The sequence below is a fragment of the Pararge aegeria genome, chromosome 15, assembly GCF_905163445.1.
Source record: "Pararge aegeria chromosome 15, ilParAegt1.1, whole genome shotgun sequence".
Classification (NCBI taxonomy): Eukaryota; Metazoa; Arthropoda; class Insecta; order Lepidoptera; family Nymphalidae; genus Pararge; species Pararge aegeria.
Genome location: NC_053194.1, coordinates 10206290 through 10221746, shown reverse-complemented (window position 1 = coordinate 10221746; position 15457 = coordinate 10206290).

Sequence of the window (15457 nt, the reverse complement as noted above, 5' to 3'; positions counted from 1 at the left end):
CTCTTTCGACCGGCATAAATGAAAGAGGCCAGCTAACCGTTTCAAGCCACCATTGCAAAAAAATTACGGACGTAAAAAAAATTACATGTAAATTTTTTTTACGTCCTCCACTTAAGTTAAATGTATGCAGTGAATGTCGGCTTTGTTATATTATTATTTACTTCGCTACCTTTTAACTTTTATAAAAATTTCGCAACGTAATTTTTAAATGCAGGCCATAATTGTTGCGTTACGTTACAGTTTATTCAAGATAATTTTAGTATTGTTAGGGTTTGAAGTTACGCTAAAGTTTTTTAAAAAGATCTGTTAAGCAACGATTTAGCACAGTTATAGCTTTTTTCAATGTAATCAATACATAATCATCATCATCATAAGTTTAAGAGATTTTAAGAGTTTAATAGACTAGGTCGTACAATCTACTACATAATTAAATTACTTATTGTAACCTAAAAAAAGTCAAGGAAAAATATATTCAACTATCATAATTATAGTCACAATAGCAATTAAAAAGTGTTCCTTTCACGTTTGATTTGGTTTTTGAAGCATCCCTGCTTTAAAAACCAAATCAAACGTGGATGAAGTCGCGGTCGCTAGTTTGCTAGTTTGCTATAAACCTAAAAGGAACTTAGGTAGGGATAAATTCAAATTCAAAATTCAAAATTCATTTATTTCAAGTAGGCCTAATATATGCACTTTTGAAACGTCAAGTCTGTCTGTTTGTAGTGATTCTAGCACCAGTTCGGAAGGCAGATTGTACCGAGAAGAAGCCGGCAAGAAACTCAGCAGTTGCTCTTTTCCAACATCAACAATTTACATTTTAACATTCATTTTTCTATCTTGTGAGAGCTGAAAGCGGAGCCAGATGCTTCCAAGCAACCTTGTCATTAAAAAATTCATCAATTGTATAGTAACCTCGCTGTAATAAATGTGTTTTAACAAATTTTTTAAACTTGTGCATTGGCAGGTCCAAAATCACCTTAGGATAAAACTCTAGATAGAATACACATAAAGATAGTATATTTCTTATCAAGTTTTTAAACCATTTCCTAAAATAATTACCGTGTAAAAACAAAACTATACCCATTCGTTGATCTCCGTGAGTTGCCGCGTGGTTTAAAAATTAATATATGCAAATACCTAAAGATAAAACTACGCAGTATGGTTTTTTTTCCAGGTCATTGCCCACTTGATAAATATAATTATTTTAAACATAAAACGTTTTGGTTAAACTTGTTTACATTATCTGACACATCGTTTCTCGACCCGTCCCAAAAGGTAACATGAATATGTATAACTACCTCTTCCAAACGGCATACATGAAATAAAGAGAGCTTTGAAAATATGTTACAGAAAAACCACTGCATTGGTTTAATTAAGTCGAGGACTGTAAAAAAAATAACGCACAAAGTTGACACGTAACAGGGAAAATCACTTCTAATACTTTTGTGTCAATTTGCCGTGTACGGAACAAATATTATGTTTTTCCGGAATTTTTTTATTTATCATGTCCCGCAATGTGCGTTTTAATGTACATTTTGCCTTATATGCTTGAATTAGCGGGTGCTGAAGTTTAAATCTCATTTACAAAACTACATGGGAGTAGACCTCGACTAAAATAGTAAGGTGCCATTTTATATACTGGTAGTGGTTCCCTGCGACTTCGCCCGCGTATAAATTTCGATGAGTTTCCCATACAAATTGTATTATATGTCTGTTCTTTAAAAACCTTCTTCAAGAACTAGGCTATCAAATACAAAAAGAGATTTTATAAATTTTACTTATAGTTTCAGAGATAAAAGCGTTCTTACATATCCAATTTTAACCCTCCTGGGATGGAATTTCGAAAAATCCTTTAACAGATGTTTTACCATTTTGATTGGCGATTGTTGCTATCGATGTTTAACTTGTAAATAGACAGAGTTCATACAAATTATTTCATAAACTTTATAAAGTTGCGTAGCCTAGCCTATAAAAATGTTTGCAAATTGGGCTATCAAATGCAATAAAAGATTTTTTTAATGCGATTATTAATTACAGTGATAGAGTACAAATTAACAAACCAATTAAAAACTTTTCAGCATTACCTCCGTATATGTTTAGTTATTTTGTGTTATTTAAAAGAGTTCAAGTATTGTACAATTTTTGGGAATTCTGTACCTTCTCACATTTAACAAAATATAATAAAGGTTTACAGCTTCATTTATACGCTATAAACAACTCTCATAAAAGACTTATTGCTTCTAAAGATAGCACTGTAAACGAAGTCATATTTTAAGAGAGTTTTACGAAAATTAAATGAAACAGTTTTATTAAATAAAATACTTTACTTTCTAAATGCTGGACGCGCCGATTTTGCTATTTTTGAATAGTTTAAATGTTTGTTAAATGTCAAAAGCATTTTATCGACAGAAAAATTAGAAATGTTTCTCGGAAAAACTGATAAAATGGCAAACACTGAAAGTGCATTTTCAGGAATTCAGTGGCTTAGATGCCCTAAGGCCCGAGCCTAGGGTGGTACTGATGATAACAAGAAATAATTCAAAAAAACGCTGACAGGTTTTAGGTAGCATGCATATAAGTGAAATGTTATTTTATTGGCTAATATTATTGTCTAATATTATAGTCATAGGTTATTTTTGTTTTTAAATATTTTATGCTTCGGTAATTGTCATGTTGTAGGTAATATAATGCACTCAAGCCTGAGGCTTAGGGCGGTAAAGAGTGTAAACCCTTCACCGTATCAATTTGAAATTTAGATGAGAATAGAGAAAGATTATAAATAATAATAAATATACTACGACAATACACACATCGCCATCTAGCCCCAAAGTAAGCGTAGCTTGTGTTATGGGAACTAAGATGACTGATGAATATTTTTATGAATTATATATACATCTCTCTCTCTACGTCGTGTTCCTCATTGCTGAGGGTCGTGACCCCTTCCACTAACAACTTTTTGGACGATTTTGTGCCATTTGACTCGGCTTTGAGCAACGTTTAAAGCCGTATGCACTTTGGTGTCGAGAACAGTGCGGATTTGATCCGACCAACGAATCGGGCTACGTCCTCGAGGTCTCTTTCCTTCCACTTTGCCAGTGACCACTATCTTTTCAAGATTGTCTCCATCTCTTCTGGCAATGTGACCGAAGTACTCGAGAATCCTCTTAAGACAGGTGGTTGATAGCCTTCTTGTAATTTTAAGCTGTCTCAAAATCGATGCGTTGGTCCTGCGTGCCGTCCACGGGATTCGCAACATTCTCCTCCAGCACCACATCTCAAAAGCGTCAATACGTTGTCTATCAGCTGCTTTAATGGTCCATGTCTCAGCTGCATACGTAAATATAGGAAAAATAAGTGCGCGGACCAGACGCACTTTTGTCTTGATTGAGATATTCCTGTCTTTCCAAGTCCTATGTAGCTGTGACATTGCGCTTTTGGCCAATCCGATTCGCCTTCGAACTTCAGTTTCACAAGAACCAGTGGCACTAATATTGGAACCCAGGTATATAAAGTACATATATATACATAAATACTTAGAAAATACATATAAACACCCAGACACTGAAAAACACTTATTACTGCTCATTACACAAACATTTTCCAGATGTGGGAATCGAACCCACGGTCTTGGACTCAGAAAACAGGGTCGCTGCCCACTGCGGCCGTCGATTGGATAAAAAGAGAATAGATAGACCGCTAGCTATTCATTGTATATTTAATATATTTATGTATAACTCGCACAGACGAAAAGTTATCAGATCTCATGTAGAGTCAAGCTTTTAATTAAACCTGCCCTAACTCTACAAGTTCTAACTCCACAAACACCTTAGTCAAAATATGTGGCTTGGTTTTTTCACTACATTCAAATGGGGATTAGGTGAAAAATATATTCACTGTTCATTACTTTTTTGTTATACAATCGTTCTTGTAGTAACGAAACTTTGACATCGACGTATTAACCTTTAGGCCCCTTGCCTAAATATTTAGATTTGATAAGGAGGTTCAGCTATAAGGCCAGTACCTCCACCTGGCGAAGGCCATCCAGACATGCCACCACACGTATTAACTCTCTTCTTTAATAGTTTGAATCGGCTGATAAATACTATCAGTTCGTATCATGCGTAGTGAGGTGAATAAAATATTGAATTGCTCCACACCTAGTGGGCAAAGCCAACTCTTGCTTAGCCAGTTTTTCATTAAAGAGCAGTTTTGTTCTAATAAATCTTAACATGCGACCTCGTTGGTTTTCGTCAGTCGTATAGTGCTATGGAAAAAACTCGACGTGGCTGGAATTAAACGCCATGTAAGATTAACGATGTTGCAGATAAATGTTCTTTACATCTTCTTGTGATAGATTGTTGTGATTTAGACTACTGAAGTTACCTGTTTAAAGTTGATTGCACGTAGACGCAACGCAGCCATCGCAACATTTTTAGGGTTCTATGCTATCACTTTAGAAGCTGGAATCCTTTTGAGCGACTTCGTCAGTTAGTTTCTCTCTGAAGTTTACTATTTCATAAACCTATTACCCACATACCTACAGCTGAGCTCCGGCCTTTGTTCTTGTAACAGAGAGTGATTTAGAGTTCAGACTCTCTACGTTGCTCCAACGCAGTATATAGACAAAATTATATTACAAAAGAGCTTATTTTTTTACATATTTACATTGGTTTTTGTTTATTATCCCCACCGTATTACAATAAATATACAATTAATTCCCTCTCTAACTTAATTCCGAAGTTTGTAAATAATCTGAAATCAATACAGTTAATGGAAAGTGAAAGTGAAACGATATATACACAAAATGAGTTATATAATAAAACGATATTAAATTTTTTAACCGTCTCATTTCTTTGTTCTCAGGCAATAGAATAATATTTTTTCTGTTCGGTTCGGACATAGTCGATCGTAGCGAGATATTGTGGCTCTTAAGGCACGTGAGCCTCTTGCAGCAAAGTTTCGTCATATCAACCCATTACTGGCCCACTGCATGGCTCTGGTCTCCTCCCACAATGAGAAGGGGTTAAGGGTGTAGACCACCACGCTGGCTCAGTGCGGATTGGCGGGCTCCACACACCTTTGAGAACATTATCGAGAACTGTCAGGCATGCAGGTTCCCTCACGATGTTTTCCTTCAACGTTGAAGCAAGTCATTAATGATTTCTTAAAACGCACACAATTTAGAAGAGTTGAAATAAAATCTGCAAAATGTTAAAACGAACCACTCCTTCCTCGGTCTCCCAGGTGCTCTTTTCCCGGTAATTTTCCCTTCAAAGATCAACCTTGGAAACTCGAAAAGGGATCCTCTCTGTAGGTGACCAAAAAACGCAACCTTCGTTTATATGACAGTTGTTATTAGTTCCCGTTGGCATTTGGCCCTTCGTAATACTTGAGCGTTTGAGATGAATTGTCTCCATGATATTTCAAACATTTTTCGTATTGACCACATCTCAAACGCTGGCAACCATCTACAACTTTCCTTCCTCGCATCCATATAAAAGAATAGACCAGACATAGCACTTGAGAACATATCCTTCTTGCAATAATCGGCAAAATCCAAGCCCATGCTCAAGACAATTATCCAAAATAAATTACTTATAGCAAAAGTATAATATCGCAATGCTATATAGTCAAGTCACTCCCCTTTAATTTGCTCCTTTATATGGAGTTATTTTAGTATACGCTTCTTGGATCGCTGATTCTGTAGGAGTTCAAGACGTAGGAGTTTGATAATTAAGAATAATTGACTTGGGAAAGTATTATTGAAGGAAGTCAATTATATAAGACATGTTATTAATAACGGGGCTTCATTTATTAATTATAACTCAAATTGCAGACGAAAAATAAATGGGTACGATGGAAGCTAAAAAGTATTTTCTTTCCTGTTATTGAGCTATTTATATTTATTTATTGATGCCTGTAGGCGGCCATTACGTAATGGGTGGATTATAACCATGAAATGGAATAATTTTGCGTTGTAGCGGTGGATGAAATGCAAGGAATCCTTTTATTGTGCCGACACCCACATACTTAAATAGGTAATTAATTAAAAGTAAATATGTGAGTACCTCTGTTATAGTCGAATGTTGGAGATTCTGAAGAATTTGTTACGTAGGGTTTATCTGCCCAAAAAATCTCAATGTAAACTAGGCAAAGGTAACACGTGTGTTAATTTATCGTTTGCTGCTGCAATGCATGTCGACTAAATCAAACGGTGGCAATGCTGCTCCAATGAAGGGTTTTTTTTTTATTTCACTATAAGTTAGCCCTTGATAGTAAGTAATACTTACTGTATCATCCAGTCTACGATTTCTACGAACTACAGAACTGTTAGGAGTATGTTTTTTTATTACTATGAATTATATTATTACTCCTAATCGGTTCCTACGCAGCATACGAAGCATCGTACTAGAACGCTAAGTCGCTTGGTGGCAGGTCTTTGTCGGTAGGGTGAAAACTAGTTACAGCGGAATTAGACCAGACCCGTGAAAATTCATTTTCCGTTAAAATTCATTTTTTTCGGTGCCAGGAATCCAGGACTTCCACTAATGAGATCACAGCGTTCAATACTGCGCCAAGTTGGTCGTCGAAAGAAATTCCTTTCTTTTTGCTAGAAATCCCTCTCTCATTTGTGATAGGAGGTATGTGTTCAGCATTGGAACATCAATAGGCTGTTGATGATAATATTTTATACTAAAAAAAACAATGTAAATCTTGCTTTATTAGTATTCGAGGAGTTATTCGATGTACGACAATATTCTGACTAAAAATGTATTCAATCATATTTCTTGTTTACAGCCAACGAACCCCAAATTATTCATGGCGTATTAAAATGGAGAACCCAGAAAAATATCTAGGTAGGTAACTACGCTTAACATAATTTTATCAAAGCCAAAACTGAATAATCTAATAATTTTCAAAATATGATTTATACTTTAGCCGTATTTATAATATTGTGATGAGCTTTTAACTTGCTGGCTACGGGGCAAATTGCGACGCGATAATTTTTTCGCGTTTTATATGAATGTATGGGTAACCGGCAGTTGTCACTTTTCTGCTGCATGTTTCCATACATTTGTCAGTTAATAGACGCTGTGCTGATCGCGTTACGGGCCCCATGACCAGCACATGTGAACAGAACTCTGCTTGAAGCCAATATGACAGTTTTTTGAGTGCACACCGATTTCTCCGTTTGCAGTTTCTTGGCCGGTACAAAAATGCTTTTATAAGTTAGAAGATGCTATTTAATAAGTTCAATTAAAATTATAATATAGTAGAAGCACAGAACTAAGAACATACGGAATCCTAATTCAGCCATTATTGCATGCAGTGCATTGTGTCCAAGACTAGAGAAGACGCCCCGAGCACGTCTCACTTGACACCCGACTCATGTTGCTAGCTCATAAACTTTCCCATTTTCCTAATTTTATGGTAAATCTTTAGAACACTAGAGGTAAAATAATTACTGCCAACTGCTAAAATAATTAAGTGACTAATTGCCTGTTCGAGAAACACTACTAAAATGGAGTTGTTTTATGTTTTTGACGCTTTAAATTATGTCGTGCACAGGGATTCTGTATGTTCTTAATTATTTGTTTAGAGGATGTTCTCTAATGGGTCACATTAAAATATCGTCAATTATTTAAAAACCTTCAATATAATATGCGACTTTTAAGAACAATTTTACTGTCTGGTTCCAAAACTTTTTAGAGCAATATGATGTCTGCACTGAAACCAAAAACCAAATATTTTAATAAAAAGACATCTTCAAGACCCAAAAAAAAAAAACTAAAAAATATAGTTCAACGGGTACATACGATAATATTTTATTTGGTTTTTGCTCTCAGTTCTGACATCATATGTTCTAAGAAGTCGCCTATTATATTGAAGGAATTTAAATGACACAATTTTTATTGGACCCATTAAAGAGCATCTTCTAAACACAAACAGAATTAAGAACATACAGAATCTATGTCTCAGTTAAAAAACTTTAATAAAAAAATAATTGCAGAGGTATTTAAAGTCTGTAAATTCTGTTCCTTCGTTTCAATTATAGGTAGCTACCGTATTTCCACTGAGAATTTGCCCTGTGCTTGCCAGGATACGTTCGTAGTCCTACTGAGATATTTATTCCTTAAGCGGAAGCTCATTTCCGCAAGCGCAGTTGTTTACTACGGCGTGGGATTATCGATACTAATACTATAAAGATTGCCGTTAGAGTGTCTGTTATTTTTTGCTTGCTACTTTCGGCTCAGCAACTTCACCATTCCTGATAAAAGGCACAGAGATAACGCTCAATACGGCTTATTATCTCGGTAACGATATTGTAGGTTCAAAAACGCTGTCCAATATACTCGTATATGGCTAGCTGACCCGCGCAACTTCGTCTGCATCGAATCGGTTATCAGAGGTTTTAATATCTTAAAAAAACCTAGAAACGACTTGCAGCGCCAGTTCCAGTTTAATTTCCAAACTATGTTATTCGCGGCCGGGCGGCCCGCTGCACTTTTCTTGCTTTTTCCGTTTCTATAACCGTCGCAACTAAGGATAGGTTTAATTTGAATACAACTTATGATAGTTTTAATTTAAAAAGTATTTTGCAGGAATATAATCCAAATTAATATTTATAAAACTATTTATTTGGATAAGGATTAATAATTAAAAAAAAAACTGTTTTTAGTATCGATTTCAAAATATATCAAATGTACAGAAATCTTCCAGTTACGGTTTTATTATAAGTATAGATATTGATTTAACAGTTAAAACGATTTTGACAAAGTATCGAGTAGAGATACTTAGCCACACAGTATATATACGTTACCGAAATGAACTTTTCACGTGAGATTTTGAAAAACTGGTCAATCTCGGACAAGCTTTGCATGTTTTATCGTGTATGCTTAGAATGGATTTAGAGTTACAGAGGATCACGACTAGGGTAAGCCTTAAACCGGCGGATGATTTAAATGGGAAAATTTATCCTCCAAAACTAGTCGTATTAAACTTTATGATTTGCTGTTTGTTTTATGTGCAAAGGTATACGAAATTTTGTCGGAGAAGAAAAAATTGAAGTAAAGCTATAAATAATAACATCGCGCTGCGATCCATATGAGTGAGAGAAAGGTCGTAAAATTAAAGTTTGAGTGGAACGAATGCACTTATAACTTATCAACAACAACTTACATATCTGAACAACAGTTTACTCGAAACACACGTTTCAATATATTATAGTTGTTTGTCTCGGACTGATCTAGTAAATTGTCTGACCAGCTGAACCGATTTCGATAAAACTTTAAGAGATGGTGATAGTAATCTAGGCCAATTTTATGTACACACAAGTTTTTTTTAAAATTATTCTTTGAAATAGAAAATCTCGAGCGACTGCTAACATAAATTCAAATATTTAAGGCCTATTTCAATAAATATAAAAGTTTAAAACAGGAATACTGCAAAAACAGAAAGCCGCGGGCATCTTCCAACATAAAAGCGAATATATGAGGCTTATTTGAAAAAAGAATTTGAATTTGAAACGCAAAAGCAGAAATAGTGCTAAAATAAAAAAACAGAAGCGGGCAACATAAAATCGACTACTTAAAATTCAATCAATTAAATAATTCCGGGATTTATTACATCCGTTTTAATAAGTGGCTCAACTTTTCAATTCACCTGAAATACGTTGATATTAAAATCAAAAGGCCAGCGGAAACCTTCGATATGAAGGGAAATATTAAATAAACGTGCCAGCACCTGCCCCTGTTTTTATAAGTGAATGAAGCGCACGTGAAAAGCTTTTTGATTTTCAAAACGAATTTTCAAATTGCTTTTAAAAATATGAGTTTCATACTCTATATATTTTTAAAGAGTAAAATGAATCAGTATATACCTAGGGTAAAGTATCTAATAATGGAACCCTAGTTGTAATGCTTAGTTTAAACAGAATATCTATTTCGCAGGGTTACTAGTCAATATGATTGCTTCTGCAGGATAGATGACAATTTGTAATTTATTCTACTAAAAATGTTATACGTAAATAGCTATATCTATAAAATTATTATAAAATTTATCCAATATAAAAATAAAAAATGACGCTTGTTTTGCCAGTTATTGAGATGCGCAGGTCGGTTATAAATGTAAGGCGGAATGTAAACTTTATCCACTTTGATAGATTCTTACTTATTCTTACTTATTCTTATTATAATTCAACTTCAAATGTTTTTGTTTTTTTTGATATACCTACTATGGAGTTATCAATAGCTAGTATGGTGGCGGAAATAAAAATGGTTACCCTAGGTATATAGTAAAAAAGATTGCTAGTTTCCATCCGCGTGGAATTTCTGTTTTCCCGTAGGACTTCAATATTTTTTTGAGATAAAAAGTAACTTATGTGTTAATCCACAACATGGTTTGTTTCGACATCGGTATTTCTTACCGCTTTTCCAGAGATGGCAGCACTTTCAAATTGATGAAAAATAGCAATAAATCTTGTTCCCGATTTTTTAGTTATTTAAGTTAGGAGGTTTGATTTAGAAATGGCGCTATTCGACGCAAGGTAACATCATCAACGATCATAGATTCGAGTTTTTTTTCCCAATAATCTATTTAGAAGATTTAGTATCTACTTGGGTAGACAGCCATTACCGAACGTCATTTGCAACATAGTTCCTTTACTAGAAAAAAATCATATGAAATTGTGGGTTTATAGTATCTTTTGTGAATATTTGTCTATTCATGGAAAAAAGGTTTTTAAACTGTAATTTTGTCCTACCATCCATCCTCCATCCATCCTGAAATCTACTCAAGCAATATAAGAAAAAATTGTAAGATCTATTTGGTACAAGAGAGGTTTAACTATTCATCAACTTTGAAACATCGTTGATCGTATTTAATGACAGATGTTGCCTAAATTACAATTTGAAATTCGTAGGATCTTAAAATGTAGTCAGCCAAAGAAAGAAAAAAATTGTAATAGGGTTATATATGATAAGATCATGATTATAAAATATCTGTCTTAAATGCAGTGAGTTTACTTTTTCAATGGAACAGTTAGTTAGTTTGTTTGCAGAAATAGTTTATTCTAAAGCAGTCAGTAAATATTCCCCCATTGTCCAACTAACTTAATATTTAGTGGAGTTTACAGAATACAAATATTAACTTTGCCATTGTTTCTTTGAACAAATGCGAAGCTGTTGCTAATTAGGTATTTTCAGTCCAGCAGGGTGATTCTCTTAGGAAAATAATGTTAATGGTACATCGGTTCCAACATCGCATCTTCTTAGGCATTTAGCGATGTTGCTGTTGAAATTTGCGACGCTACAATGTACAGAAACATAACTTTTCTAATAGGGTCACACTGAAGTATAAAATCAACATAGTTAATTATGTTTTATTAAAATAAATCATTAGCGTTTATATTAAAAAAAAAAAGAAGATTTTCAATTAAACGGTATGTTTTAAAAAAAAGAAATTTGCCATATAGCAGATGGCAGCTGCCATCTTGGATTTGAAATGTGTCATAGTGTTTAGTATTCTATTATTCAAGCCGTTTCATTTGATACCCTTATAATGGAGTTGTGAAAAAATATTTCCTACGTCTTTTGTGGCGGCGGCCATCTTGAACCGATAATCAAGCATAGCTAACACACTCCTGACTGATTTATCTTTAAAAAAAAAGGAAGAAAATTAAAATCTGATCACCTTTTCGGGCGCCACGATGCCAGAGGCAGCCACACACGCACCAACACACACACATACACATAGGACGGTACACAAACAACAGACACGTCAAACTCATAACACTTCGACGTTTTTGCTAAGAGGGTTAAAAATGGTTTCACGTTAAAAGAGGAACAAGCAAAGAATTCTTGGTTAAAATTGCAAAGTACACTCTTAAAAGTTGTTAATTACGTTGTCCAAATGCAAAAAGATAAAAACAAGTTTTAAAGAGTTTTGTCCACTGCAACGAGATTTTAGGACTCTCTTGTACACTGGAGTGTTCTTCGCATTACAATTTATTTTGCTGTCGCGTACCAAAAATTCATAATTAAGCAGCCTTGAGAATTAAATAGATAACAGAAGCGGTGAAATAATTAAAAAGAATTGTTTATTCGGACAACATTTTCTTTTACATACATACCTACGATAAAAATGTACTTTAATAAATTCATTGAAGTTTGCATGTGTTGTCAGTTATAATCTTCAGCTCCAAAGTTTAGTAACTTAGCAATGGAGAAATCAACGCTCGGAATACAGAGCTAAGAAGAGTTATAAGAAAATAAGGATTATTTTTACAACCATCATCAATAGTCCACTGTACTACAAAGGCCACTCCCAACGAGAGGCTTTGCCAAAATCTTAATCACGTGACTGGGCAGACCGGTTGGTGATCGCAGTGAATTACAAATTCAAATAGCCCATAACGAACTAAGCCGGGTAATTCAAATTTAAATTCAAAATTTCTTTATTCATGTAGGCCTATCACAGGCACTTATGAAGCGTTCATACATATATGTTTACATAATTGTAAGGGGATGGTGATTACTTCGTTCGCCAACTTGAACCTAAAGCTACGAGGGTTCCAAACGCGCACTGGTCTAAGAAGAGCCCATAACAAACTTAGCCGGGTAATTTTTTTGTTATCACCATCTCACAGTTAATTAATATTAAGCTATGAAGTTAGAGCAATTCACACCCAAGCTTTTTTATCGTTTCAGTAATCCTTAACATTATAAGTGTAATAAGTTACATGGTAGTAATAGAACAGAGGACGCTGCTGTCCGTTCTGCGTTATATTCCTTTAGTCGCCTCGTACGACATCCCAGGAAGAGGGATAACTTTATTCTTAACTGCCGTTACCACACAGCACGGTTTTTGCAATATAATCCCATAATGGTATCTAGGTATATTCTTTGGAGCCGGATATACATAGACATACCTACGATACAGTTGTAAAAAATATAAATTTGAACATGTGTTCCGACACATGTTCAAAATAAATTTGAACATGTTTCGGGACACATGTTCAAATTTATTTTGAAAATAGACGTACTCGTAGGTAGTTATTTTTACTTCAATATTGCTACGTTTATGATTTCAAAGTTGAACGACTGCGCAAGGAAAACGGAAATGAAGTCAATTTCCACGTAGTCGTTTGTAAGCACATGTCTCTGAGAAGCGAGCCTATTATTTCACAAAACGCATTCAGATGGTCGGCTTCAGAAGGAATCTAATTTGATTTGTCGCTGAACAAAATCGCTTGAATTGAGCTTTGATCCTATCTCATACACTTCCGGAATAAGGTTTATCGGGTCTTTTGTTCATCTGATTGGTTATTCGGTGATTCTACATTGTAAGAAAATATCATGATGTGATTTTATTACGAAAAATACGAAAAGTGTTTAATAAGAATACGATATTAATATCGATTTATATCACCAGCAGATTCATTTATTAGAAATACCGGAAAGAATATTGACACAATACCTATATCGACAGAAACTTTTAAATTTCTGTCGATGTATTGTGCTCAATGATATTCTAGTGACGACAGCATCCTTTGTGTTACTACTACTTACTATCGACTGCGATCACAAAACCGTCTGCCCAGCCAGTGGTGGGCAGAACGTCCCGTTGGGAGAAACTCTATGGAGTAGGTATGTTCAGTGTGTATCTATTTTTTATTTCTTTACTAATTAGCCCTTGACTGCGAACTAACGTGAGTGATGATGCAGCTTACGATGGTAGCGGGCTAACCTGTAACGAGTATGGCGGTCATAACCCATACGGTAAATCGCTTGGCGGAACCTCAAAGTCGTAGGGTGGTAACAAGCCATGAAATTCTAAATTCACAAATTTCTCCTGTGTTTGAACCCGGGACTTTCCACTTATAAGGTCACAGCATTTGACACTACGCCAAGGAGGTCGTCAAAAATTAAGAAATAGGATGATACGAAATAGGTATTACGAGTATATCTTTCTGATTATTTAACCTCAAAGCGCACAGCGACTTAACCAACGTGATGGACTAAGGCCAAAACCCTTCTCATTCTGAAACCCGTGCACTGTAGTGGGCCGTAAATGGGTCTCCTAATTATTAATTATCAGAGGGCCGATAATGTTATTTTGTCCTAGTTATTATTATTATATATATACTTTATTTGTACACCACATTAAGAATTAATTATACAAGAAAAAAAAAGAAACATAAAAATAGAAGTAGAATACAAAAGGCGGCCGTAGCGATAGTTATGTTCCAGTCAACCTTTATTCAATTTCTACACTTATTAAAGGCTAAACATCCATTTATTTATTTTCAACTCTCATTAATGGATTAATCTTCAAACATTTTCAACACTAAATGAGACAACTCTTTGACCCATCATAAATAACATATCCATAGTGAGGAAATGCTTTAAAAGTTTTATTATAGTTCGCAGATATAAAAATATGATGTCAGTTTCTGAGTAAACTTTTCCTTATTTTCAAGCTGTCAAATATTGTGAGTAGTGCCTCAAATTTTTACTGCCGCAGTGTTTTCACCGTAAACATCTTCTTGAATCAGCTCTGAGCCCTTACCTCATTTCTGTGCAAATTTTTCGAAGAAGCTCCTTTAGATGATATTTTCGTAAAATGTTTATTCCGCTCAAGACTTTCATATCGTCGAATACTTTAAACGAAATTCTCACCAGCGCTACCCGTCTAAACATTTTTTTCCCTTATTAATAAAAATGTTAAATATGCGTTTTTATTAAACTCTTTATTAGTATTTTAGATTATTTGTAACGTTAGCTTTATTCATTGGAATAAATTAAATTTTAGATTTCTAGGCAAACAATATTAAAATTTATTCAGATATAATTTTATTAAGATATAATAATAAACTCACGATTATTAAATACATTTACGTTCACTGTATAACAGAAGCGACGATAGCCTAGCGACAAGGGCTTCTGTTTCACTTTCGGAATGCCGTGTTCGAATCCCAGCATGCCTTTCTATCTTTTCTAAGTAATGTTCGTTTCAAGCAATTCAAATATCCCTTGCTTCAATGATGAAGGAAAACATCGTGAGGAAACCTGAATGCCTGTAAGATCTCTATAATATTCTTGAAGGCATGTGGAGTCCACCAATCCGCACTGGGCCAGCGTGGTGGTCTACGGCCCTTTTCAAAGTGGGAGGATACCTGTGCTTTGTAGCGGGCCGGTAATGATGAAATATTATGATGAAAGGTAAATTATCATAAATTTGTTTTATAAAGGAATGAGGTATGTCTGTGAATAACACACAAAACTTAAAAAAAATTAGAGGTACGTGTTGGGATTCGAACTCGCCCTCCGAAAGTGAAGTCGAAGTCCTACCCACTGGGCTATCACCGCTTCTTACCTTTAGTATTAATTATATCAACTTTAACATCAAGTGAAAGCACTATTAACAAAAATGGGAATAATTTAATACGGTTCTTGCA